The sequence below is a fragment of the Chrysemys picta genome, chromosome 4 (assembly GCF_011386835.1).
Source record: "Chrysemys picta bellii isolate R12L10 chromosome 4, ASM1138683v2, whole genome shotgun sequence".
NCBI lineage: Eukaryota > Metazoa > Chordata > Testudines > Emydidae > Chrysemys > Chrysemys picta.
The window spans coordinates 82,743,926-82,769,818 of record NC_088794.1 but is presented as its reverse complement, the minus strand read 5'-3'; the positions used below and the strand labels follow the sequence as shown (position 1 = coordinate 82,769,818).

Below are 25,893 nucleotides of genomic sequence, written 5' to 3'. Positions count from 1 at the left end.
AATTGGGCCCTTAGAGGTTTTGTTGTTTTTGTATACTGTAGGAAAGTTCTAATAGTGAAGATATGTCATAATTGTAATTGTTCATGCAGTTTGTTTTATAGGGAAGTAACTGTCCTTTAAATATGAAAATATTGGCGCTATTTAACTGTTCCAGAGTATTCGGTATGCTTTGTGCTCTGGAGAACTTTACTTGAATGAAATGAATTAATATCATTGGAATTTGTTTACTACTGGTATTTCTGGTTAAATCTAACATAAATTTTAAAATTTACAGGGACTTTGTGGGGTATCTTATTTAGTATGTTTTGGACACTGCATATTAGATAAACTGCCCTGGTGCTTTGTTATTCTGTGCATCTTCATGTATATGTCTATAATTAGATATCTTTTTGAACTCTCTACAACTTGGTATGGCCACAGACTATGGAGGAAAGCTTCTTTACAGAATTTAAGAGGTGGACACCATCTTTAACTATTTCCACCAAGACTTAAGTATCAAGGGAAACAGAGCATAATGCTGTAAGGGTATATAACTTTTAAGATGTCTGAACCCATAGAGTCCAATTACTGTGGCTAGAAAGAGGGGGAGGGATAGCTCAGTAGTTTGAGCATTGGCCTGCTTAAACCCAGGGTTGTGAGTTCAATCCTTGAGGGGGCCATTTAGGGATCTGGGGCAAAAAATCTGTCTGGGGATTGGTCCTGCTTTGAGCAGGGGGTTGGACTAGATGACCTCCTGAGGTTCCTTTCAACCCTGATATTCTAACCTTGTTTTGAAATTTTTCTGTGCCAGGCATGAGGATACTGTGGGTTTTACCACGCAAACCTTTACTTGTACAAATAGTCTCCCTGAAATGGGGAATATCTAGTCTCTTCTATAGGTGTGGAGTCACTCTAGAAGAGGGAGCTGGTGCAGTTCCACTGTGCAGAGGGGCGTACCGTGGGCCTGACCGTGCAGGAGGAGAGGCCCCAATATAGGAGGGAAAATGCAAGAAGATCCATCATTATATGTATCTTGTCTTCCCCTACTCCCACATGGGGCAGTGTAAGAATCTACTGAGGCTAGTTCTGCCACCTAAGGTCTGGAGGGACGATTCCTGCCCCTGTGCATGTTCTGATTGCCCCATCAAGTTACTTGTACCAGAAACTAGTCTCAGGGTTTGTGCTAATGCGTTCTACTTACACAAAAGTTTGTAGGCTCAAACCATATATTGAGAAGGTGGAACAAGTGTGGTACAGGTTTTTGTGTGTATTGACTGCAACAGGCTAGATGTTTGTGTCCTGTCTTGTTAATACTTGTTAATAGTTTTTGTACATGTCTTGCATGTAATAGGTGGTGAAAAGATTAATATGTCAAGTTTGGTCTGGTGTTGAGGAGGTGTTTGGCGCGTGTCAATTACGAAGGTGCAGATTGTGCCTGTAGAAAGTGGGTTTAATTTTGGATGGAGGTATTAGGAGTACTTTTACATTTCTTTATTTTCCCAATCTTTTTATTTTGTCAAGTTATAGGGACTCCACCAATTTAAAAGTTTCTTCTATATGATTCTTTTTACCTACTATTGTTCCTTGTAATAGATTATTATAACTATTTTATTCTTTGTTTTTTTTTTCTTTGTACATTTGACAACACTTTGTATATTTGGTTTCACCTTTTGTCTGTGTGAGTTTTTGACTCAGCAACAATGGAGAGAAAAATATCTTAAAATACTAGAATATGTTAGTACTAGAGCAACAATTGGCAAGAAGACTTGGGACATGGGAGCTGAATCAACTACTAATTTATTTATTTTTAAAATTGACTACAGTTTGAGTTGAACTTATCTCCTTTACTGTAGAATTTCATGGCCTTCAAATTGTTTTAAAACTATATAAAACTCTTTTAGGTCCCTTATATTCACCCTTAAATTGTCATACTTAAAGCTTTAACAACATTTTTAGTCTTGAAATTTCTATACTTTTTAAATAATGTTTTTATTAAAAATGGTTCTGTGACACATGGTTCATTATAAGCTTCAAAAGCAAGGATGTATTGGTCTCTGTATTTGTTAATATTAATGCAAACCAGCACAGGGTCCCTTGCAGAGTTTATAATCTCTACAGGAGTCACTAAGTAATCTGTGTCTAGAAGTTCCATGCCCTGATGTCTTGACCTATTCCAGACCCTCTTTGCATTCAGACTCTCTCTTTTTTTTTTTTCCTTCCCCCCCATCTGCTGTTGCGAACACCCACTCTTTAGTCAAAGGTGGTATGTGGAGGCTGTGTTTCTCAAAAAACTGGATCATGTAACTTAAAAATTAACTCTCTCTCTAAAACTCTTACGCAGATGCTCTCTTAAAAAAAAAATCAGATGTGTCAGGAGTGTATTTCTGTTTGTGAGTTTATTATAGGCATACATTTTATTTTAAATTATTATTTCTTAAAATAGCACACTTTTTTTCCTGAATAATTTTACATTTCCACATTACTGTGATTTAGGGATAAAAGGCCACGTTACCAAGTTCATTCACTATAAAAATGGCATTGAATATGCCTTAAATGAAGGACAGAGTGAGTGAGGTAATATCTTTTATTGGACCAACTTTTTTTAGTGAGAAAGAGCTCTTCTTAAGCTGTTCTCCTTATCGTGTAATTAGGAATGTACTCTGAAAAGTTTAGCTGGTGTTGCATATTTTTTCATGGGGGACTATCAGATGCCTGAATGGTTAAAACAGAGTGAGGAAGAGGATAGGGTCTAACAGGTTGGAGACTAGTGCTATGATGAGCTAATCTATGTTTGGACTCTATAGGGCTGTGAAAGAGAACTCAAACACAAGAGCCAAAAGATGGGTTTTGTCTTATTGTTTTGGCTGCATACAAGAATACAAACTCTCTGCTGTTCCTTCTTCCCTTCAAGTCCTGAAAGGCATTGATTCCTCCCCCACTTCCCGCTGGGGATACAAGTGTTGTTAACCATGTGCAGTTCTAAAGTAGTGTAAATGCAAGCAAAATAGTAGTTGATTTCTTTAGTCAATTAATTATCAGAGCTTTAAACTCTTTTGATCAAAACTTCTAAGTAATAACAATAATTATTTTCTAATAAACTGGCTGATAGTAACCATGGCAACAGCTGTCTTTGGCCTTATGGACAGTATTATTGCTGTATTGACGAAGCCTTTAGTTGCTTTTGTAATCTGTCGCCTATGTGGGGAAGTGCAGTAGAATGTCTTTCAGGTGACTTCAGCAGCATTGCCAGTCTGTTTGTTGCAATGTGCCATTGCCTGTCTCTCTCATGTTCCAGAATCTCTTGGCCCTTTCTCTGCTGCATGTTTGTGGAGGTGCTGATGATGCCTGGCTGCCTGGAAATGCAAGATCTGTGCTGTGCCTCTTAGTACAGACTGTACTTGCATTTTTCACTGGTTTTGCAGGGAATATATATATCTTAATTCAGAGCTCAAAATAATGACTTCTGGGTTTGGAACACAGTATGATTTTCTTTCCATGATAAATCCTTCTTAGAGCAGGCTGGTAGGGGGAGCTGCCCTTCCCTCTATTGAACTGGAATACGGTGTATGTTTTCAGAGGCCTATACTGAAATACAGCCATTTAATTTTCAGCTAAGCTCAACTCCCTTTTTAGAGAAAGGGCAAGCTGCTGTTTCAGTGCATTTTGGTGATTGAGAAAAAGAGTAATATATTTCCAAATAATAAGTAGTAGGCAAGGGAAATACTACCCTCACAAAAATATTTTTCCCAGTGAAAATCAGAAGTGTTGTTTGAAAATCTTCTGTTACTGAATGTAACAGTCCTGATAAAAATGAGTTGTTTAAAAAAATAATGTATGCAAGCCAGAGCCTTTTCTATAGATTTTAATGTAGACAATTACTGCTTTTTTGAGTTACTGGTGAGTTTAGTGATGATGTTGTTGAACTTTGTGTTCATCTTAAAATTGATTAATATAATAATGTTGACTTTGGTATAATGTACTTCGGGATCTCTATGTGGTATGTATATATGATACTGTAAAATGAGATGGTCAAAATATGGCCCCTGGAGATGTGTATTATAGCCTCCATCTGGCCTCATCTTAAATAAAACTGTGGCTTATCATGGAGGCTACAGGTCCTAGTATGCAGAGCTTTATTTTTATTTAAGCAGCCTGCTAGATAAAGATGAACCATTGCATGCTGGGATCTGTAGTTTACATGAGCCAAACTTTCATATTCATGATAATGGCTTGTGAACACTGCTATACTTTATGTAAACTAGATATGGTCCTCAGGCTCCCAGCAAGCTGCTTAAGTGGCCCTTAGTTGAGCAGTTTGGAAATCCTTGATGTTCATATTATGCAGTAGAAATATTCTTTATTTACAAGTTCCTTGTAACCTCTAGTTGAGTAGTGTGTTTAGAGAACAGTAGTTGTTGGAAGACTTCTTTCTGCATGTATAAGAATTATATAATTAAATGCACTAATATGCTACTTGATTTGTGATTGTAAAGGATACTAATTGTGATTCTTGAGAGTTTTTTACATGTTTCAGAGTAATTCTAATGTTATGGATGTTTAACATTTGGCACCAAACTCTTCACTCATCTGCTACCGATATTATTTCTTCCTTCTAAATTGAAGCATTGTAGCGGTGTGGCTTGTAGTGCTATAGTTAAAGGTGAATTGAAAGGCTTTTTGCCTGCCAAGATATGACTTCAGTGTTCTGTGTTTATTGAGGTCCGGTGATACCATAACTAACCTCTAAAACAGAGCAGAGGAGTGCTTTCCTTTCACTGCTTTAGGGGTTAGTGATGTCATTAGCTGTTACCAGGGAAACACAGAACCCTGAATTCAGGTTTTGGCAGGTAAGAGAAGGACTAAATTATGTTCAGATATTTTGATTTCAAGTGTCTTTGAGCACTGCTCTTCATTCCCTAACATAGGGAGAGTTCCCATTGAAGTCAGTGGAAGTCTTGACTGAGTAAGGACTGCAGAATCACTTAATTAATTTTAATCCTTACAAATATATTGGGCCAATTTAATCCCTTGCATACCTTGATAGGCTTCAGTGGAGTTAAATCAGAGATGAATTTGGTTCAGTTTGTTAATGAATGTTATAAATTTGTTCCTTGTCCAAGGTCTTGCACACCAAATTTGATATAGAAATTAATTTGTCTAAATTTTTGCTTTAAGTAAACAGTTTTAACTCTTTAGTTATACAAGTATTTAGAGAGAACACCTTTTTGTTATATAATTTGTTCTTGGTAGTTTATTTTAATAATCAAAGCAGTTGTGAGGTTATGCAAGAGCAAAAAATCTGAAATCAATGGTTGAAGAAATAAGTTAAAATATTTAAGGCCCCAATCCTGCAAAACCTTACATATGTACTTGACTTAAACATGTGAGTAGTCCTATTGAAATCAGTAAGAAAACTCACATACTTAAACTTCAGCATGTGTACATTTTTGCTGGATGAGGGCCTTAGAAGTTTAATCTTGGAAAGTGGCTTCTGGGCATATGCAGTAATTAGTTTTGCATACAGGTCCTTATGGTAATTTTTTTTTCTCTGATTCACTGAGCAAATCTAGTTGTCCGTATGCTCGCCTTATACCTGTGCGGAATGTTGGAGCTCTGCTATGAAAATCTGAGAGGGAATTTTATCCGGAGTACACATTATTTGAATATATATTTGCATAACAGCTATCAAAATAGTAACTTTCTCTTCTACCTATTATGTGCATTTCAAAATATTTTAAATATTTAGATGGTAATTAGCTCCTTTTGAGGCATGAAGTTTATTTTTTCAGATCTGGTGTATTCTGTATATTAAGCATTTTATTTCTGGTGGTTGTCTTTAAAACTCTTCTACAAAAAAGGAAATAAATATAGAAATTTGTTTAAATAATGCCTTATATGTAGATATAATGAGTTTGCAACTTGTTAGTCATAGCTTTCTCTAAATATGTTCTATATCCACTCACAACATAGTTAATACACTGTTAGTAACTGTGTCCGCTAACCATGTGTCACCCTTGCCAGAAGCATGCTCTGTAAGATAGTGTAATGACCTGGTTACAGGAAGATGACCATTTGTCAAGGCTGGATCCCCACTTTGAACTTTAGGGTACAAATGTAGGGGCCTGCATGAAAACTTCTAAGCTTAACTACCAGCTTAGCTCTGGTTCCGCTGCCACCATCAATTTTCCCTCCCTGGGAAGCCTTGAAAAACCTTCACCAATTCCCTGGTGAATACAGATCCAAACCCCTTGGATCTTAAAACAAGGAGAAATTAACCATTCCCCTCCTTCCTTTCACCAACTCCTGGTGAACACAGATCCAAACCCCTTGGATCTAAAACAAGGAGAAATTAACCTTTCCCCCTCCTTCCTCCCACCAACTCCTGGTGAATCAAGATCCAAACCCCTTGGATCTAAAACAAGGAGAAATTAACCATTCCCCTCCTTCCTCCCACCAACTCCTGGTGAATCAAGATCCAAACCCCTTGGATCTTAAACAAGGAGAAATTAACCATTCCCCTCCTTCCTCCCAACTAACTCCTGGTGAATCAAGATCCAAACCCCTTGGATCTAAAACAAGGAGAAATTAACCATTCCCCTCCTTCCTCCCAACTAACTCCTGGTGAATCAAGATCCAAACCCCTTGGATCTAAAACAAGGAGAAATTAACCATTCCCCTCCTTCCTCCCAACTAACTCCTGGTGAATCAAGATCCAAACCCCTTGGATCTAAAACAAGGAGAAATTAACCATTCCCCTCCTTCCTCCCAACTAACTCCTGGTGAATCAAGATCCAAACCCCTTGGATCTTAAACAAGGAAAAATCAATCAGGTTCTTAAAAAGAAGGTTTTTAATTAAAGAAAAAGGTAAAAATCATCTCTGTAAAATCAGTATGGAAATTAACCTTACAGGGTAATCAAACTTAAAGAGCTCAGAGGACTCCCCTCTAGTCTCAGGTTCAAAGTACAGCAAACAAAGATAAACACTCTAGTAAAAGGTACATTTACAAGTTGAGAAAACAAAGGAAAACTAACACGCCTTGCCTGGCTATTTACTTACAAGTTTGAAATAGGAGAGACTTGTTTAGAAAGATGTGGAGAACCTGGATTGATGTCTGGTCCCTCTCAGTCCCGAGAACGAACACCCTCCCAAAACAAAGAACACAAACAAAAACCTTCCCCCCCCCCAAGATTTGAAAGTATCTTGTCCCCTTATTGGTCCTTTAGGTCAGATGCCAGCCAGGTTACCTGAGCTTCTTAACCCTTTACAGGGAAAAGGATTTTGGAGTCTCTGGCCAGGAGGGATTTTATAGTACTGTACACAGGACAGCTGTTACCCTTCCCTTTATAGTTATGACAATTATTATGCTGTAAGGGTGAAACCCCTAATTGTTCCTGTGTATCTGGGTAGGCTGGATCTCTTTGCTAGCTCTTTGCATGGTAGGACATCTCAGAGGGCATTGCCAAACATTTTGCTGGTGCTGCTCTATGTGTGTGTCTTCCAAAGACTCTAACCCTGCTGAGGTAGTATGTGATAGTTGTCCTATTTACCCAGAATGCACTGATAAATATACTGTTAGAGAGTGCAATAAGTGTGGATGTACATGATACACAGTTGTGTTGTGAAAAAGCTGTAAGCCTATCCTGTCTTGTAACAGGGTTGGATAAATGTGTCATGACTTGGAGTGAAATCCTGGCCCCACTGAAGTCAATGCCATTGACTTCAGTGGGGCCAGGTTTTCAAGCTGTTAACAAAAACATAATTGGACCTAGTGCATAAGGGTAAGAGTCAAACTTCACTAGGCAATGTGGTCTAATGGATGGAGCACTGGACTGGGACTCAGGAGGCCTGGGTTCTATTCCTGTCTATGCCATTGGCCTGTTGGGTGGCCTTAGTTTAAGTCACTTAATCTCACTGTGTCTCAGTTTCCCTATCTGTAAAACTACAATAATGATACTAACCTCATTTGGAAAGCACTTTGAGATCTATTGACAAAAAGCACTATATAAGAGCTAGATGATATTAAAGGGTTTTTTGCTTTAATTGACCAAAGCAAAGAAGTAGCCAGAAATTAGTCACTGTTGTGACCAAGCTATAGCATTGATATAGTCTCTAACCTCTCTTGCTGGTACAACAGAATGGTTTAAATACAAATATCCAACCTTAAATTTGAATAAGTGGTCAATTTTTAACAGCACTGTAAACATATCTTTCTGTAACTTAAAAAAAAGGAATCTGGAGGGCTCAGGGGACTGGTAGTGAGATATGAAGCCTTTCACTGGCTTGAATCCAGTTTAAGTCCATAATAAACAAAATTTCTTACAATTTCACAACTATGTGGTCTCTGTGAATTGAGATGGTGATACCAATCCTGTTCCTATAGACATCTGTTTTGTCTTACAAATTCACCCTCATATTTGGTATTAATTGGCCCTCTTGTTGGCATTCTCTTCAGAGAGACCAAAAATGAAAGGATCTGGCAAACAGAACTCCCCCTTTATCCCATAGAGAGGATGTCTCCAGATTAAGGCTGAAATGAGTTAGAATAATGAACTACTTCTGTCCATTCAGTACTTGTCCTTTGGGTCACTAGAACTTGAGTCCTGAAGTGAATTCTATGTAGGTGGAAACTTGTATCCCACAGAGCCCTATTGACTTCACTAGGACTCTACTCCAAGGCAGGGGAACTCATTGCAGGATCAGAACTTAAGGTTTCAGTTTTAAGGGCTGCTGATTGCCATGTTTTACCAGTTCTCAATTAGCTTCAAATTCAAATTAAACAAAACTCCTTCCCCTGCTTCAAATATTTCTCATTATTGTTTATAGAACAATTTTGCTATAGCTTGAAACTTGAGAAGTTTTTGCTGTGTTGTTACGGAGGCTGTTCATGGATGCCTGATTGTTGGTGTAGAATTTTTATAGAAAAAGACCATTGGAGCAGTTGTTTAAGATAAAAGTATTTATGAGTACTGTAATTGTTATACTGAAATACAGTTGTTTTAGCCAATCAAATCATAGACATGTTGGACAGTTACCTTAAATGTTAAATTTAAGGTGGTTCCTGTTTAGGGGTTAATAACAGAAAACTGCTATCCTCTCAGAGTTGATTAGCTCATGATAAGACTATTACTGTGTTAATAGGAAGTTGTTATACTGACATTTTAAATTAAATATTGAAATTGTAAATGAAGAGAGAAAGCTGTTAAACACAAACTAAATTTGCTGTCAAACTGCTGAAAGGAAAATTGCTTAAATTAAAAAAGAGCCTTTTGGACCTTTCTTTGCACAGCTTCTTAACTCCTGTAATTTCCCTTCTTCCTTCCTTTTTGTAACCCTTTACCCATTCTCCCCATCTCCTCACTGCAGGTCATCAGGGTTTTTGTCCCAAAAATAAATGTTCTATTTTGTTTACAGTAAGCCAAATATATCCCTGGAGTAATTAGTGACTTCAGCCTGCTACATAAGGGGTAACTTTGTCTCATTGTTTTTAAGAATTGAGATTCATGTGGTCCCTTGCATGAGCAAAGGGATGAAAATCTGTCATCTCTGCTTATGGCCATAGAAGATGATATTGGGTAGAGGGCACTTCATTGTCTGTCTTCACCCAGGCCCTGCAGAAGTTAGTCCTCAGGGATCCATCTCTGTGGCTATGGACGGGATGGACCAAGGGTCAGGAGAGGTTAGGGATGGAAAATGGATGTTCTCCATATACTTTGTTGTCTTTCCCTCACCTCTCTAACAACATTCATAGATTCTAGGACTTGAAGGGACCTCGAGAGGTCATCGAGTCCAGTCCCCTGCCCGCATGGCAGGACCAAATACTGTCTAGACCATCCCTGATAAACATTTATCTAAACTACTCTTAAATATCTCCAGAGATGGAGATTCCACAACCTCCCTAGGCAATTTATTCCAGTGTTTAACCACCCTGACAGTTAGGAACTTTTTCCTGATGTCCAACATAGGCCTCCCTTGCTGCAGTTTAAGCCCATTGCTTCTTGTTCTATCCTTAGAGGCTAAGGTGAACAAGTTTTCTCCCTCCTCCTTATGACATGTATAAAAGTTGTTATACTGACATTTTAAATTAAAGACCCTTTTAGATACCTGAAAACTGCTATCATGTCCCCTCTCAGTCTTCTCTTTTCCAAACTAAACAAACCCAATTCTTTCAGCCTTCCTTCATAGGTCATGTTCTCAAGACCTTTAATCATTCTTGTTGCTCTTCTCTGGACCCTTTCCAATTTCTCCACATCTTTCTTGAAATGCGGTGCCCAGAACTGGACACAATACTCCAGCTGAGGCCTAACCAGAGCAGAGTAGAGCGGAAGAATGACTTCTCATGTCTTGCTCACAACACACCTGTTAATACATCCCAGAATCATGTTTGCTTTTTTTGCAACAGCATCACACTGTTGACTCAAAGTTACAAGGTTAAATATTCTATTAAAAAAATTAACACTGACAGTACCATTATTAACTTTTGTGTTTATTTCCTCTGCACTCTTGCCCCTTCCTGTCTCGTTTGGCTTCTAGGAACAGTGGACCATAAGAACTGTGTCACTTTTTAGGGGACTAAAGCTTATTATATTGTGGGAAGGGAGCTTGCCCTTGCTTTCTTTGTGGGACCCTTTCACAGCAGTTTCCAGCCCCCTATGTGACTTTTTTCCTGCCGTGTAACGATCAGTCTGAATTGTGAGGGGTTGATATTCTTCCAGTATAAACAATGTCAGAGAAAAGTCTTGAACTGTAGGGAGTGAAAGATGCAAAAAAAGAGGTGAAAGGAAGGAAGGAAATATTTCAATGGTTTGTGTGTGTGTGTGGTTTTTGTTTTTGTTTATAAACATAATTTTAGAAGTGGAATTGGTCCATTTAAAACTTTTTGGTGATTTTTTTTTTCTTTTTTCATGTAAAATGTGGAATTTTTCTGCTTCCTGCGACTTCGTTGGTAGCACAGAACTTGAAAATTTGAGTGCGTCAGTCAATCTGTACAAAGAGGTTATAATAGCCATTCAGAACAGAGAGATGTGCATGATAATTTTATTTGTAAATGACCATACAGTGACTGTTTAAATAAAATATCTATAATAATCAGAGAGCAGGGAATTGCACAACTGGAAAGTGGCATTTTGGACACTTGTGCTATGTGAATAACAAACAATAAAAATGTCCATATCTACCTCAGTTGTACAGCAGTCGTGCACGCTGGCTGAGAATTCCATTTAATTTCACTATACACAAACTAAAATTGTACACTTACACAATTTCTTATCTGATTGGAATAAGTGTTCCCATTACATATTTTATAATATTTGCAAATCTCTCTGCTCATATTGGCTAATAATGGCCATCAGAAAAAAAATTGCATTAGTAACTGTACAGTTACAGTAGAACCTCCGTTATGAATAGCTTGGGAGTGGAGGTTGTTCGTAGTTCTGAAATGTTCATAACTCTGAACAAAACATTATGGTTGTTCTTCAAGAAGTGTACAACTGAACATTGACTTAATACAGCTTTGAAACTTTACTATGCAGAAGAAAAATGCTGCTTTTAACCATCTTAATTTAAACGAGGCAAGCACAGAAACAGTTTCCTTACTTTCTCCATTTTTAAAAACTTTCCCTTTATTTTTTTAGTAGTTTACACTTAACACAATATTACACAGTATTTGCTTATTTCATTTTATTTATTTATTTTCTGGTCTCTGCTGCCTGATTGCGTACTTCTGGTTCCAAATGAGATGTGTGGTTGACCGATCAGTTTTTAACTCTGGTGTTCGTAACTCTGAGGTTCTACTCTATTTAAATCCCTCCTGCTGGCTAGTTACTACGATCAGAACTCCCAGTCTGTATGTCCACAATAAACTTGGCCACCCCAGCTTTTGATGCCTTCCCCATCTAATCTCAGATACTACATTAAAAGGATGAATTATTTGTATAGAGGAGGAGAGAGCTAAACCTTACTTAAGGTCCTTCCAAGGATGAATAGTAGTACGGAGATAGAGTGTAGAGGGAAGGCCCAAATTGAGGTGGGTAAGTATGCTTGTGGGCATATGGGGTCTGGTAATTTTGAGAGCAATAACTAGTCAGAGCATAGGGGTGAGAGGGAGAGGGCAGAGAGCACAGTACAGTATAATAAAACTTTAGGATGTTCCTTCTTGGCTAATAACGTATCCAGAGTGGCTAATAATAGTATATATATTCAAAAGACTTTACAAAGTTTGGGTCAGACAAAGTTTGGGTTAGACTGACAGCTGATGAAATAGGCTTTGCTCCATTCAGATCAATTGAGTTAGTCTGATTTTCATCACTTGAGAATATGGCCTGTTAAAAAATAATAATTTTATTCTGTGAGGGAAGTGGGCAGCTAAATATTATTATTCCCATGTTATAGATTAGGGGGCTGAGACAGAGCGAAAATGACTTGCTCAAGATCAGAGTAAATCCGTTGCAGACCTGGAACTAGAACACAGGCCTCCTTGATTTTTTTGCTTAATTTAGCAGAATTCTGCCTCCTGTAGTTTTTGATAGCCTTGAATATGGTTACCTTCTGAACAGGAACATCCTCAAATTATGTAGTTACTGAGCATTACTGTACAAACAGACCCTGCCCTACAGAAGTTTATAGTCTTATAAGACACAGACTGTACAGTTCAGACATACAGATATATTGGATGGTTGTTCATTCTTGAAGTCCTGCAGATTTGTTTTTCTTTAACTTATATTTGGTGAGTTATCCCTGGAACGACGGGGTGAAATGTGCTTTCAAGCAGGGATTTGAATGAGGAAAGGGAGGTTGTTTGGTGCACAAGGAAATGAGTACTAAATGTAGGATGTGGCACCGAAGAACCATATAATATTCAGGTTACATAGATCATAGGGAAGCACCAGCCCCATTATAGTTAAGGTTAATAACCATTCAAATTAGGACATGTAGAAATTAAGGTTGCATGCACAATCTTAACTGCTCTCTTGTATGTGTGCATTATGATACAACCTTTCATTGCATGATCAGGTACTGTTTCTTATATAAGGATAATGGTAATGTAGCTACACTTGGACAACCAACACAGCCTTCCTTTGGTTCAGTTCAGAGAACAGTGCAGTTACATATAAAGCTAATTTAATTTCACAATCAGATGTACTGTGTCAGCCAGTCTTCCCTATTATTCTGTGGTAGTTTCTATTAGGTAGTTTGAAGCATAGTTTACTGCATACTTTTCACAGTATTCAGTTACAGGAGTACGTGTCTGTGTGTACACACACGGGGGCAGAGTTTTTTAATTTTATTTTTATTGTTTTAGGGGCAGAATTAAGGTTAAGGATTTTCTCTTTCTAACTTCTGAGTAAAGCTTGACATCATCACAACATATCTGACATAATGAGCACTGAATGAGGCAGTGTGTAATAAGTGTCCTGCTGTGTTTATGATACTTAGTAAAGTTAGCTTTATTCTCTGCCATATAAAAAAGCTACACTGAGAACTTTGTTTGTAAAGTAAAGCATTCAGAAGTCAAGAAATGGCAAAGCTATAAGTCCATGTACAGTCTTAACCCTTCTCCCTTTGTGAGTATGCATTATGATCTTTAATTACATGATCATATGCTATTAGTTCTCATTTTGTTCATTGTGCTGGTTGGACGATGTGCAGTAGTTGAATTGGGATAAATGTATTTTTAAATAACTTGTTAAAGCAAAAGTCAAGATGAAAGATGCAGAGTCAACTAAAAATGAAAAATATATTTTTGCACATTACATTGTAACTTGTATCACTATATCTCTGGATATTAGTTATGGACCAGTACCCCTGGTGCTCAGTGTGGTACAAACACAGAACAAAAAGATAGCCCCTGCCCCAAAGGCATTAGATTGATAAGGAAACAGTATACACAGTATATTGACTTCCATCACAGAATAATATAATACTTTAATTATGACCTTGATATTATCAGCAAATACTCCGTTGGTGTGTACAGGTTAAAATGTGCAGTGTGTTATGTGATTATAGGGCTAGCATAAGATTGTAAATAAGGTTTTATATTGTACTGTGAGAGGAAATTAGTTCGATGTATGTAGTGTTTATGTATCGGAAGAAAGTTCCCTGTGATGTGACTGTGTTACTCTAAGCGGAAATAGTTTGCATGAGCATTAGAGTATGGTGAAGAATTGTCCCATAATTTTATGCCTTTTTTAAGGTTTGTGCTAGGGAGTAGGGCAGGGTGATGTTACACTTGAAGTTTAATTCCTTTTAAACAGATTTTTAAGTGTACAGAATATAATATATCAAAATGAGCTATGTAGTATTTAGTAGGTCCATCTGAGAAAGGCAATTGCCATATTATATATGTGCCCATATGGGATGATGTAGACACATACATAGTCTGCCTATGATATAGGGTGTCAGTTTGTGGTTTTGCCACTTTGTCTGACAATTGCTTGGCATTAGGGCTGTCAATTAATTGCAGTTAACTCACGTGATTAACTCAAAAAAATTAATCGCGATTAATTGCACTGTTAAAGAATAGAATACCAATTGAAATTTATTACATATTTTTGGATGGTTTTTCTTCATTTTCAAATATATCTATTTCAATTACAGTGTAGAATGCAAAGTGTACAGTGCTCACTTTTTATATTTTTGATTACAAATATTTGCACTGTAAGAATGATAAACAAGAAATATTATTTTTCAGTTCACCTCATACAAGTATTGTAGTGCAATCTCTTTATCATAAAAGTGGAACTTACAAATGTAGGTGTCTTTTTTTTTTTTTTTTTTTTTTTTTACATAACTGCACTCAGTCAAAACAATGTAAAACTTTAGCGCCTATAAGTCCACTCAGTCCTATTTCTTGTTCAGCCAATCACTAAGAGAAACAAGTTTGTTTACATTTACGGGAGATAATGCTGCCCACTTCTTGTTTACAATGTCACCTGAAAGTGAGAACAGCTGTTCGCATAGCGCTGGTGTAGCTGGAGTTGTAATATTACATGCTATATGCACTAAAGATTCATATGCCTCCTCATGTTTCGGCCATTGTTCCAGTGGACATGTTTCCATACTGATGACGCTCATTTAAAAAAAAAAAAAAAAGCATTAATTAAATCAGTGACTGAACTCCTTGGAGAATTCTATGTCTCCTGTTCCGTTTTACCTGCATTCTGTCATATATTTCATGTTATAGCAGTCTGAAATGATGAACCAGCACAGGTTTGTTTTAAGAACATGTTCACTGCAAATTTGACAAAATGCAAAGAAGATACCAATGTGAAATTTCTAAAGATAGCTACAGCATTCGACCCAAAATTTAAGAATCTGAAGTGTCTTCCAAAATCTGAGCGGGATCAGGTGTAGAGCATGCTTTTTTAGAAATCTTAAAAGAGCAACACTCTGATGCAGAAACTACAGAACCCAAACCATCAAAAAAAGAAAAGCAACTTTCTGCTGGTGGCATCTGACTTAGATGATGAAAATGAACATGCGTTGATCCACACTGGGTACGTCTTCACTACCTGCCGTATCAGCGGGTAGTAATTGATTTATCCGGGATCAATATATCGTGTCTCGTTAAGACGTGATATATCGATCCCCGAACGCACTCACCGTTGACTCCGGAACTCCACCAGGGCGAGCGGCGGTAGCGCGGCCGTCGATCCCGTGCCGTGTGGACCCTAGGTAATTCGATCCAAGAGACTTCGACTTCAGCTACGCTTTTCGCGTAGCTGAAGTTGCGTATCTTGGATCGACCCCCCCCCCCCAGTGTAGACCAGCCCACTGTTTTGGATCGTTAGCGAGCAGAACCTGTCATCAGCATGTCCTCTGGAATGATGGTTGAAGCATGAAGGGACATATGAATCTTTAGCGCATCTGGCATGTAAATATCTTGCAAAGCTGGCTTCAACAGTGCCATGCGAATGCCTGTTCTCACTTTCAGGTGACATTATAAACAAGAAGCAGGCAGCATTATCTTCTGCAAACGTAAATAAATTTGTTTGTCTGAGCGGTTGGCTGAACAAGGACTTGTAGGCTCTAAAGTTTTACGTTTATTTTTGAATGCAGGTTTTTATTGTACATAATTCTACATTTGTAAGTTCAACTTTCATGATAAAGAGATTGCACTACATTACATGTAGTAGGTGAATTGAAAAATACTTTTTTTTTAACAGTGCAAATATTTATAATAAAAAATACAAAGTGAGCACTGTACACTTTGTAATCTGTTGTAATTGAAATCATTATATTTGAAAATGTAGAAAACATCCAAAATATTTAAATAAATGGTATTCTATTATTAACAGTGCAATTAATTGTGATTATTTTTTTTTAATTGCTTAACAGCTCTACTTGGCATAAACATTTTTGAGAAAATTTTCTCTTATGGTGGGCATGATACAGTTTTTTATAGAACAATGAATGGTACAAAAAAGGTAAATCAGGTACATTTATTTTATCCTTCTTAATGGTACAAGAACAAAGGCACAACCATTGAAATTGAAAGGCAACAAATTTAAAGTTTGTATAAAATTATTTTCTTTTACTATCAGTAATTAATCTGCGAAACTCCCTACCACAATATTATTGAGGCAAGGAGCTTAATAAGATTTAGATAACCTGGATAAAAAGAATATCCTCAGTTATACAGGATAAACATTTTAAGGGACGTAAACCCATATGTTTCATGACTTAAGGCAACCAATGCCTTGGGTTGGAAGAAATTTTAACTGTGGGCATGTTTGTGAATAATGTTTTTTGTGGGGGGAAAGCTTGTGCTTTTTGAAGAATTTTATGTTGACCACTGTCAGAAAGGAGAGATTGGATCAGATGGACCAACTCTTTAAATCCTGTGTGGTGGTTTCATTGTTCCTGGAGTTGTAATACACTGGAACCTCAGAGTTGCAAACACCTAGGGAATGGAAGTTGTTCGTAACTCTGAATAAAACACTAAGGTTGTTCTTTCAGAAGTTTACAACTGAACTTGATTTAATACAGGTTTGAAACTTTACTATGCAGAAGAAAAATGCTGCTTTTAACCATCTTAATTTAAATGAAACAAGCACAGAAACAGTTTCCTTTCCTGTCAAATCTTTTTTGTTTTAAACTTTCCCTTTATTTTTTTAGTAGTTTACATTTAACACAGTCCTGTACTTTATTTACCTTTTTTGGGTCTTTGCTGCTGCCTGATCGCGTACTTCCAGTTCCAAATGATGTGTATGATTGATTGGTCAGTTTGTAACTCTGGTGCTCAATACTCTGAGATTCTACTGTAGTTCTGTTGAAATTGTTACATTTGCAGTTTCTTCACAGACTTGGAGAATACCAACTGCAATGCATTAGTGATGTATTGTGTTATACAGATATGAATATATGTCGGGGTGGCCAAACTTACTGACCCTATGAGCCGCATACGACAATCTTCAGAAGTTCAAGAGCCGGGGTGCTCCTGCCGGGGCTCGGGGCTTCAGCCGTGGAGGGAGGGTGGGTCTCGGGGGTTCAGCCTGGGCAGGGGGCTTCAGGGCCTCAGTCCTGTGGGATGCACCTGCCCAGACTCGGGGCTTCAGCCCCCACTCCTGTTGAAGCCCCAAGCCCCAGCAGGTGTATCCTGTGGGGCTGAAGTCCTGAGACATGTGTCGTCCCCTCTCCCCTCCCCCCGGGCCGAAGCCCCTAGACCCACCACCCCACTGCAGGGCAGAAGCTCTGAGCTCCCCCCCACCAGTCTGGTAGGTGGAGAATGTGGGAAGGGTGTGGGGGGCTCCACGAGCTGCACTTTAACTGTAAAAGAGCTGAGTGCGGCTCATGAGTCGTGGTATGGCCATTCCTGGTATATGTTCTCAATATATTGTAAATGGCTGATGCCTGAGTTGCGTTGCAGTTATGGTTTTGTATGCGTTACATACATCTACACAGCTTCTCGTTAGTACTTTTCCTGAATGCCTTTTTCAAGAGCTGGGAATTTATACAAATTGTATAAATTCCGTCTGTATTACTGTAATCTCTACAGTAATACTATGTTCTTCTAGTGACATCTGTATGTTCCTACTTATAGGATTGATGGTTCCTGGGATTGAGCTATGGAATATTCTTGATAAGTGTCCATTGGGGGTCTTCTCTTCTCCCTTTGTGGAGGATTCAGAGGGTCTAAAAGGAGCCCAAGCTGCCCTTCAGTTCCTTCTTAACAGCCAAGCTTATATTAGATGCAGTATTCTTGATGCTTACTTTGTTGATCTTTCCTCTTCTTCTGCCCTTTCAGGGCTGTTTAGTTTTAGTTTTTAAGTTTAATTTAAAAGAACAATGAAAAAATGGTATCTGTTGGGTACAAGCATTTTCTGGACCTGCATGGAGAGGGAGGGCTACCTCATATTCTCTAATTGGTGAGGGAAGCTCCTCAGGTCCAGTGGACTAAGTCTGGCAATGTGTAAGTCCAGCATCATCTATGGAGATCTGCTAGTCCAAGTGTCTCTGTGGCTGTGCTTAAGCATTGACTAGGTCCCCGGTCTTAACCAATTGACTGAGACCAGTGCTGAAGTTCTGGTATAGTTCAGATGTTACTGAGGTCCCCGGATCCCTTCAGGATGACCTTATTTGGTGTCAAGATCCTGATGCTGTCGACTGTAGTGAGCCACAAATGGGTTGTCCACTAGAAGTGGCACTAAGATCCCCAGATCTAGACAGGTTGTCAGAGTCCAGTGCCTAGGGTATAATACCATGGACTCTATAACACTTCATCAAGGGGTTCTTGCCCATTTAATGTCCACGCAGCATTCTGTGTCATCTGCATCTGGCACAATAGAGTCTGGTAATCAGTGCACATGTAAGTGTCACTCAGACCTCTGGTTCTACCAGTGAATTTGGAAAACCACTAGTTGAAGTGATTCTTTACCCAACTCACATGACCGTAGGATCCTTGGATTCATCTTTTTCAATGTAGTTCAGAGCCAAATATCCAGCACTGTTATCTTGGATAAACCATTTTTCAGTGTGGTTTGGTGCCTATTACCAGAATACTCAGGTCCTTGAGTTTATCCAGGTCAACTGGGTCCAGCGCCAACACCAGTGACTGTCCCTGTAGTGCTGCTTACTAAAGGTGTGTGAATGTCAAGGTGCTGAAAGACCTGCACCCTTGATTTTTCTCCATCAACTCTATGCTTAGCAGTCCAGTGCTGAGGATCCAGTGGTATAGGTTCGGGAGAATTGCATACATGGAAGTTCTACATCTAGCATAAGTGGCTGTGACAGACCCAGAGCAGTGGGGTACAGGAGTCTGGTAGAGGGCAAATATACTGGTCACTGGATGAGTAGTTTTCTGTTCCCTGAGTGACCAGAGCAGGGGCTGCACTAGAGTAATCAGGAACCTGCTAGAACCAGTTAAGGCAGGCAGGCTAATTAGGACACCTGGAGCCAATTAAGAAGCTTCTAGAATCAATTAAGGCAGGCTAATCAGGGCACCTGGGTTTTAAAAAGGCGCTCACTCCAGTTTGTGGTGGGAGTGTGAGGAGCTGGGAGCAAGAGGCGCAAGGAGCAGAGAGTGAGAGGGTGTACTGCTGGAGGACTGAGGAGCACAAGTGTTATCAGACACTAGGAGGAAGGTCCTGTGGTGAGAATAAGGAAGGTGTTTGGAGGAGGCCATGGGGAAGTAGCCCAGGGAGTTGCAGCTGTTACAGGAGGCACTATAGACGGCTGCAGTCCACAGGGGCCTGGGCTGGAACCCGGAGTAGAGGGCGGGCTCGGGTTCCCCCCAAACCTCCCAATTGACCTGGACTGCGGGTTCTCCCAGAGGGGAAGGTCTCTGGGCTGTTCCTCCAACCCACATGGTGAATCTCTGAGGCAAGAAAATCCGCCAATAAGCGCAGGACCCACCAAGATAGAGGAGGAACTTTGTCACATGGCTTATAGGTCCCCAGACCTTTCTAGATTAACTGTGTCTGGTGCTGAGAACCTGGCATCATTGACTATTGGTTTTTATAGATGGCACCATAGTCCCCTGATTCTCTGGGGTTCTACTGAGTCAGCATTCTTAAATCTGGGTCTCCTATCCCGGAGTCTTTCCAGCATCAGACATTTAGTTTCACATACACACTATTCAGCAGTGATGTCTACTAATGGTTTACTTCTAGCCCTACAGAGACAGTTAAATGGATCTCTAGACATTCCTTTTGTTGGAGTCCCTCCAGATGAAATCAGTAGAACTGTTCATGTTTTCAGTCTGGGGTCCTGAGTAGGACCTGGAATGGCCTATGTTGGCTCTGAAACCCTTCAACTAGGTTTCGTAACCAAGGTGTCTGAGCTCTGAGACAACTTGGCACTGAAACCTTGGAAACTGTCCTTAGACTCAGATTGAAGTGGCTTCAGTGTCTACTGGGTCTCACTCATTGTTGCACTATGTAGTGTCTCTAAAAATGACATACTTCTCATCTGGTGCTGATGCTCTGACTTTTTTAACCATCAAATGCCATTGTTGTCTGGAGACACCTAGATTCCAAATACCAGTGTTAGTATTTTCTTTCTGAAGATGGGCTGTAAAGAGCTTTCCTAGATTCTGCACCTTTATCATTCACTGACATAGATTCAGCAAACCAGCATGCTTCTCCTACTTATGTGCAGTTGACTGCACAGTGATGTCCCCTTAGCTTTCAGGGAACACCTTTTAAAATAAAAATTATTTTGGCAGCCATTCCTTGGACCACTCTGCCTTGCCACTGAAGATCTCAATTCAGATCTGATTGAGCCTTCTGATGCCACATCGCCAATGCTTCATTTCGGGAATAAGTTCTGCTGCAGTGCCAGGAAGACCTTGGATTTGTATCCTCCATTTGGGTGTAGCAGACTATCTGTTTCAGGTGCAGGTGCCTTGGAAGGTTTTTTTTTTTTTTTTAATTGTTTTAGGTGAGCCTGATTATTCAGGTAGTAACAGTGCCCAATGGGAAAGCACTTAATTTGTAATTTTGGAATTCTTAACAGAGACTGATACCAACAATGCCAAGAAACTAGTCCCCTGTGCTGCCATTCATTGGCCCCCACAGCACATGAAATGGTTCCTATAAGGTGACATACGCATTATATATTGCCTTTTAAAGTGACAAACTTGAGCCTACTATTAGGCTAACTATCCACAAGGTTCTTTCTTTCAAGCAGCAAACTTAACCTCCCCCTCCACCTCCCTAAACCCACTTAAAAAAAAACACCCTGCTATCCTGACCTCCTCTGTCTCGAACCTCAGGGCATTCATGGCTATATCTAGACTGGTCCACAAGTTGATTCCGTAACAGTGCAACTGGGTGGTACCTTTATCCAGGCCATGTTTTTTGGAAGTCTAATGGATGCTATTAAAAAGGAGGAAGTTTTGACCAAACAAACCTCTTTTAATGTTGCAGTCTATTACACTTTGAACATTAAGAACTGTTTGAGATCCTACCAGGTGTTGTGGATTGTGATTTCAGCTTCCACCTTCACATGCTCAGAGCAAAAGTCTTTACTCACCTTAAAATAACCTAGTTTATGGAAAGGTTGCATCCCAGTGGGATATTTGAGGTTAATTGCTTTGCCTTGATGGCTGCTTCAAAGGAAACAGTATTTCTTCTTAGCAATACAATTGGCTGTGCTGTGGACACCACGAGGTGGGTATATGCGTTCAGCTGCTCAGGGGATGTTCATTCAAGTGCACATTTCTCTTTTGCTTTGGGGGTGGGAGACTTTTGGTCTGTCCCCTTTATCCCTGCCTCCTGGATGTGCACAGCCCTTCCTCAGGAGCCCCAGCCACCTGGGGCTGACAGCCCAGAGCTCTTTTTAAATAAATAAAAACTATACAGCTTGCGTCTCCCTTGACATGTTCCTGTGCCTCCTTTGGGAGACCGCTCCCATAGTTTGAGAACTATTGCTTTATACTAGGGGTTCTCAATCTTTATCTTTCTGAGGTCCCCCCAACATGCTATAAAAATTCCACAGCCTGCCTGTGCCACAACTATTTTTCTGCATATCCAGTAGATTAAAAATTGGGGCTGGCATTAGGGGGTACTAAGCAGGGGAATTGTCTTGGCCCCCACACAACAGGGAACCCTGTGAAGCTAAGTTGCTCACTTCAGCTTCAGCCTTGGGTAGCAGAGCTTGGGCTTAGGCTTTCTGCCCTGGGCACCAGTGAATCTACCGCTGGCCCGGCTCTCTAGTTTATTTTGGCGGACCCTCTGAAACCTGCTTGTGGCCCCCCCAGGGACCCCCGGACATCTCGTTGAGAACTGCTGCTTTATACCATACACCTAGGAAGATGGCATTCCCCATAGCCATTGCTACAGACCTAGTGAGATATAGGCCAAATGACCAGTCCTCTATAAACTGTAGTTCATATGGCAAATGTGATTTGGTCAATGACCTCATCCACACTTCTAGTTTCCTTTTGCATTCTGTACAGACCATTATCCTGTCTCTTTCCCCAAGTCTTTTTTTACACCCCTGTTATGACTTGGAAGGTGTTCCGTTTACTTGAAGAAATCAAAAGGTATTCATCTAATCTGAAGGTAGCAGCCATTGCATGTTGCCTTATTGTTTTTTTTCATAGAATTTGTATAGATGTGTGCTTGAAGCAACATCTCGTCCCCCATTGAGGTCATCTGGGAGAGTGAAATTGTGATCGCTTCTAATGCTCTCTGGATGACAGGTAAAGAGCTGATGCTCGCCTTGTGGTTTTGCAGTCCTTGTTTACATAGAATGCCTCATCCCACCTTCTGAGGGGGTTGTACTGCTCACTCCTCTCCCACAAATGGGAACATGCAGAGGCCACTCAAAGGAGAGAGGTTATTTACCATAAACTGTTCTTCAAGAGTGTTTCCTCTGAATATTCATATTCCCTGCCCACCTTCCCCACTTTGGAGACTCTGGTCAAGACTCTCAGATTTAGGGAAGCAACTGAAGGGTGGTTGGGGAGGGGTGAGCAGCCCAAACAGACACTGCTATCTAGAAGATACCTCAGGTCAAGGCTGGGAGGCACCAATCCCAGAATATGCAGAGATGAAACTCCTGAAGAACAAGTTTACTGGTAAAGTAACCTCTCCTTATGGTTGAGGTAGCACTTTCACTATAAATCCCTTGGTTTTGGGGTACTTAATTTTTTTTTCTAAAAATTACTTCTGGGCTGCAGTTACTGAAAGGATGAATCACCCAGGATATAAAAGGTTTATCTGGTGTAGGAGGGTGTACTTTACACCTCCTGGCACTGACTTAGCTGAATTTGGCTCTCTGTGGACTGCTACCCTCAAGATGTCAGGACCTGTTAGGGCATCATGCCATTTAAGCACTCTTACCCTGTGTACTGTGCAGTCTATTTGGAACTTTTATCATCTTTCATCTTGTGACATTTCCTCGCTCCTTAAAAAAAGCAAGTAGGGTTACAGTCCAGAAAATTCAAAGTTATCATTCTCATAGCTATCATAATCTGGTCAGTTTATGCATGTATATTTTGGTGTAACATTTCACAACATGTAGTATAGATTTTTACATGTCAGTAGTTCAGGTTATTTAGAATTTCCTGACTTGGTTCATTTAATAATCTGTTAATATATTTTAATACAAAATTATAGTTCAAACTAGTTGTTTGATCAGTATATGTACTTAAGTTTGTGTGAATGCATATTTTTAATGTTTGGCAAGTTGTGAATATTTTTTTCCTATACATTAGTATTCATCTTTTGTGGAATCTGAACAGTTTCTAGTATACTGTGTAACTGCAGTAGGAACCAGTTAACTGACACAAGTTTTCGATTTATAAAAATTGCTCTCATACAAAGGGTTTGTATTAGAACTTTCATTCTGACTTTGCTACGGTAGGACTAATATTTCAGACAGTATTGAGTGGCAGTCTGAAGTTACTTTTTTTTTTTTTTTTTTTTTAATCTTTAGTGTCTGATAAGCCAAAGTTGGTTGGTTTTTTGTTCTAAATCCTCTTGGAGCTTTCTGTCCTGACCTGGACAGACTGTTTCAAGGGTTAATGAAATATTTTTATTCAAACATCTTAAAGAACTTTGCAAACATTGATAGAATTCATCCATGCAGAACCCCTGTAAATTTAAGGAAGCGCCATTATTTCCATTTTATAGTTGGAGAAAATGAGGCACTTAAGTGATTTTTCGCCCAAGTTTATACAGTGAGTTAATCACACACTGGTGATATCCTGGACTCTTGACTCCTAGATCCTTCTGTCTATGTTCCCTCCCTTTTAGGAATGGATAAGTTTCAATACCCTGCCTGTCCACAAGACTGGAACTTGTAGGAGAGTGAAGGATTGGCATAATATGCATATATGCTAGTGCCATCCACCACAAAATCAATACCTGTTTTGTTTGAGTAGCCCAGCTGAGATTTGAATTGTTTAATCCCTTTCTGATTTTTTTTCCCCTCAAATCTCATGTGATACTGAAAATTGCACCTCTTAATTATAGGTTAATTTTGGGGACTGCTAACCATGATATTGTCTCTTTTTAAAATGGTGATAAGGATGGCTATCCTCAGAAGTCACTTTTAGTGCCATTAACTCCCTTTTTGTTTTAGAACTATATATAACTAAGGTAATCACATCTGTAGATTTCAGACTTGATTCACTCTTGCTAGTGCAAGAATGCATACATCTCTTGAGCCAGAAAGGGCTGCTGTGGGGTAGAGGAGTGGTCTCTTCTGCCTTCCCCTTAATTTCTCTCTTAGCTAGGGCAGGCAGATCTTGGAAGGCCAGGGATTGGGATAGGCCTTGAAATTCTCTAGAAAACACCTGTTTTCAGAAAGTGAAGAGGGAAGCAGCTGCTCAAGTCTTTAGCACATGTAAATTCAAGAAAAGGACCATATTTAATGAGGAAGGTGTGGCAGGAGTTCAAAGGAGAAAACCAGCTCTCCATAATAATAGATGGCAAGACTTCCCAATGTATATACAAGATTTTATATAGTCTACTGTATTCCCTTTTCTCCATGCTTCAGTTGTCGTTTGTCTTAGATTGTGAGCTCTTTGTGACTTCTGTCTTTTAACCTGCTTTGTACAGTATCCAGCATGATGAGACTTCTATTCTGATTAGAGCCTGTAGATGCTATCACAGTTCAAATGTTTAATATTAGCAGTAAAAGTGGGTGGTGCTGGCTAGGGAGATCAAGTTGTGTGCTGATTCGATGCATTCTCTGGAAAATCATTAAGGTCACCCTTCTTTAGCAGAATCACTAAGGGAAGGTTGTTACTTTTGTATACATACAAAAAACAGGTGATTGTATTTGATATCTTCTGTGTAGCAGTTCGGAGGAGGTAATAAAACCCATTCTCGCTCACACTGTTTTTTTAGGGGGGAGGTGGCTCAGTTTCATCTCCCTACTTAGCTCAAAGTCTGTCTAGATGTTTTTTTATTTTTATTCACATTTAAAAAATATAAACCTGGAAGTGTGTGTGTATATGTGTGGTGAAAACAGCTGCTCCTTCGATCTCCAGAATGTATCTAGTCTCCTTTGGCCTGGAGGCATGAACATAAAGAATGGTCATACTGAGTCAGACTGATGATCCATCTAGTCCAGTATCGTGTCTTCTGACAGTGGCCAATGCCAGATGTTTCAAAGGGAAAGACCAGAGCAATCCTCAAGTGATTCATTCCCTATCATCTGGTACTAGCATCTGGCAGTCAGAGGCTTAGGCACACCCAGAGCATGGACTTGCATCCTTGATCATCTTGGCTAATATACATTGATAGACCTATCCTCCATGAAATTCTAAGGCTTTTCCTAGTCCTTAGCCTTCCATTCTGTATGCTGACACAAAGCCACTGGGCAGTCTCTTGAGACTCACTGTTATAGCTTGCACTGTACCCAGCATTCTATTCAGAGCAGAGCTATTAGAAAATGTGTATTGGCATTCAACCTCATTGCTTCATTCCTGGTTGAACACAGGAATAAGACTTGTGACTGGGTG

General features: G+C 39.5%; 1 protein-coding gene across 14 annotated transcripts in view; it reads left to right on the top strand.

The window, feature by feature from the left end:
* Window positions 1-25,893, top strand: part of PHF21A (PHD finger protein 21A) — a 280,949-nt gene that overhangs the window by 4,708 nt on the left and 250,348 nt on the right. The window lies entirely within an intron of this gene.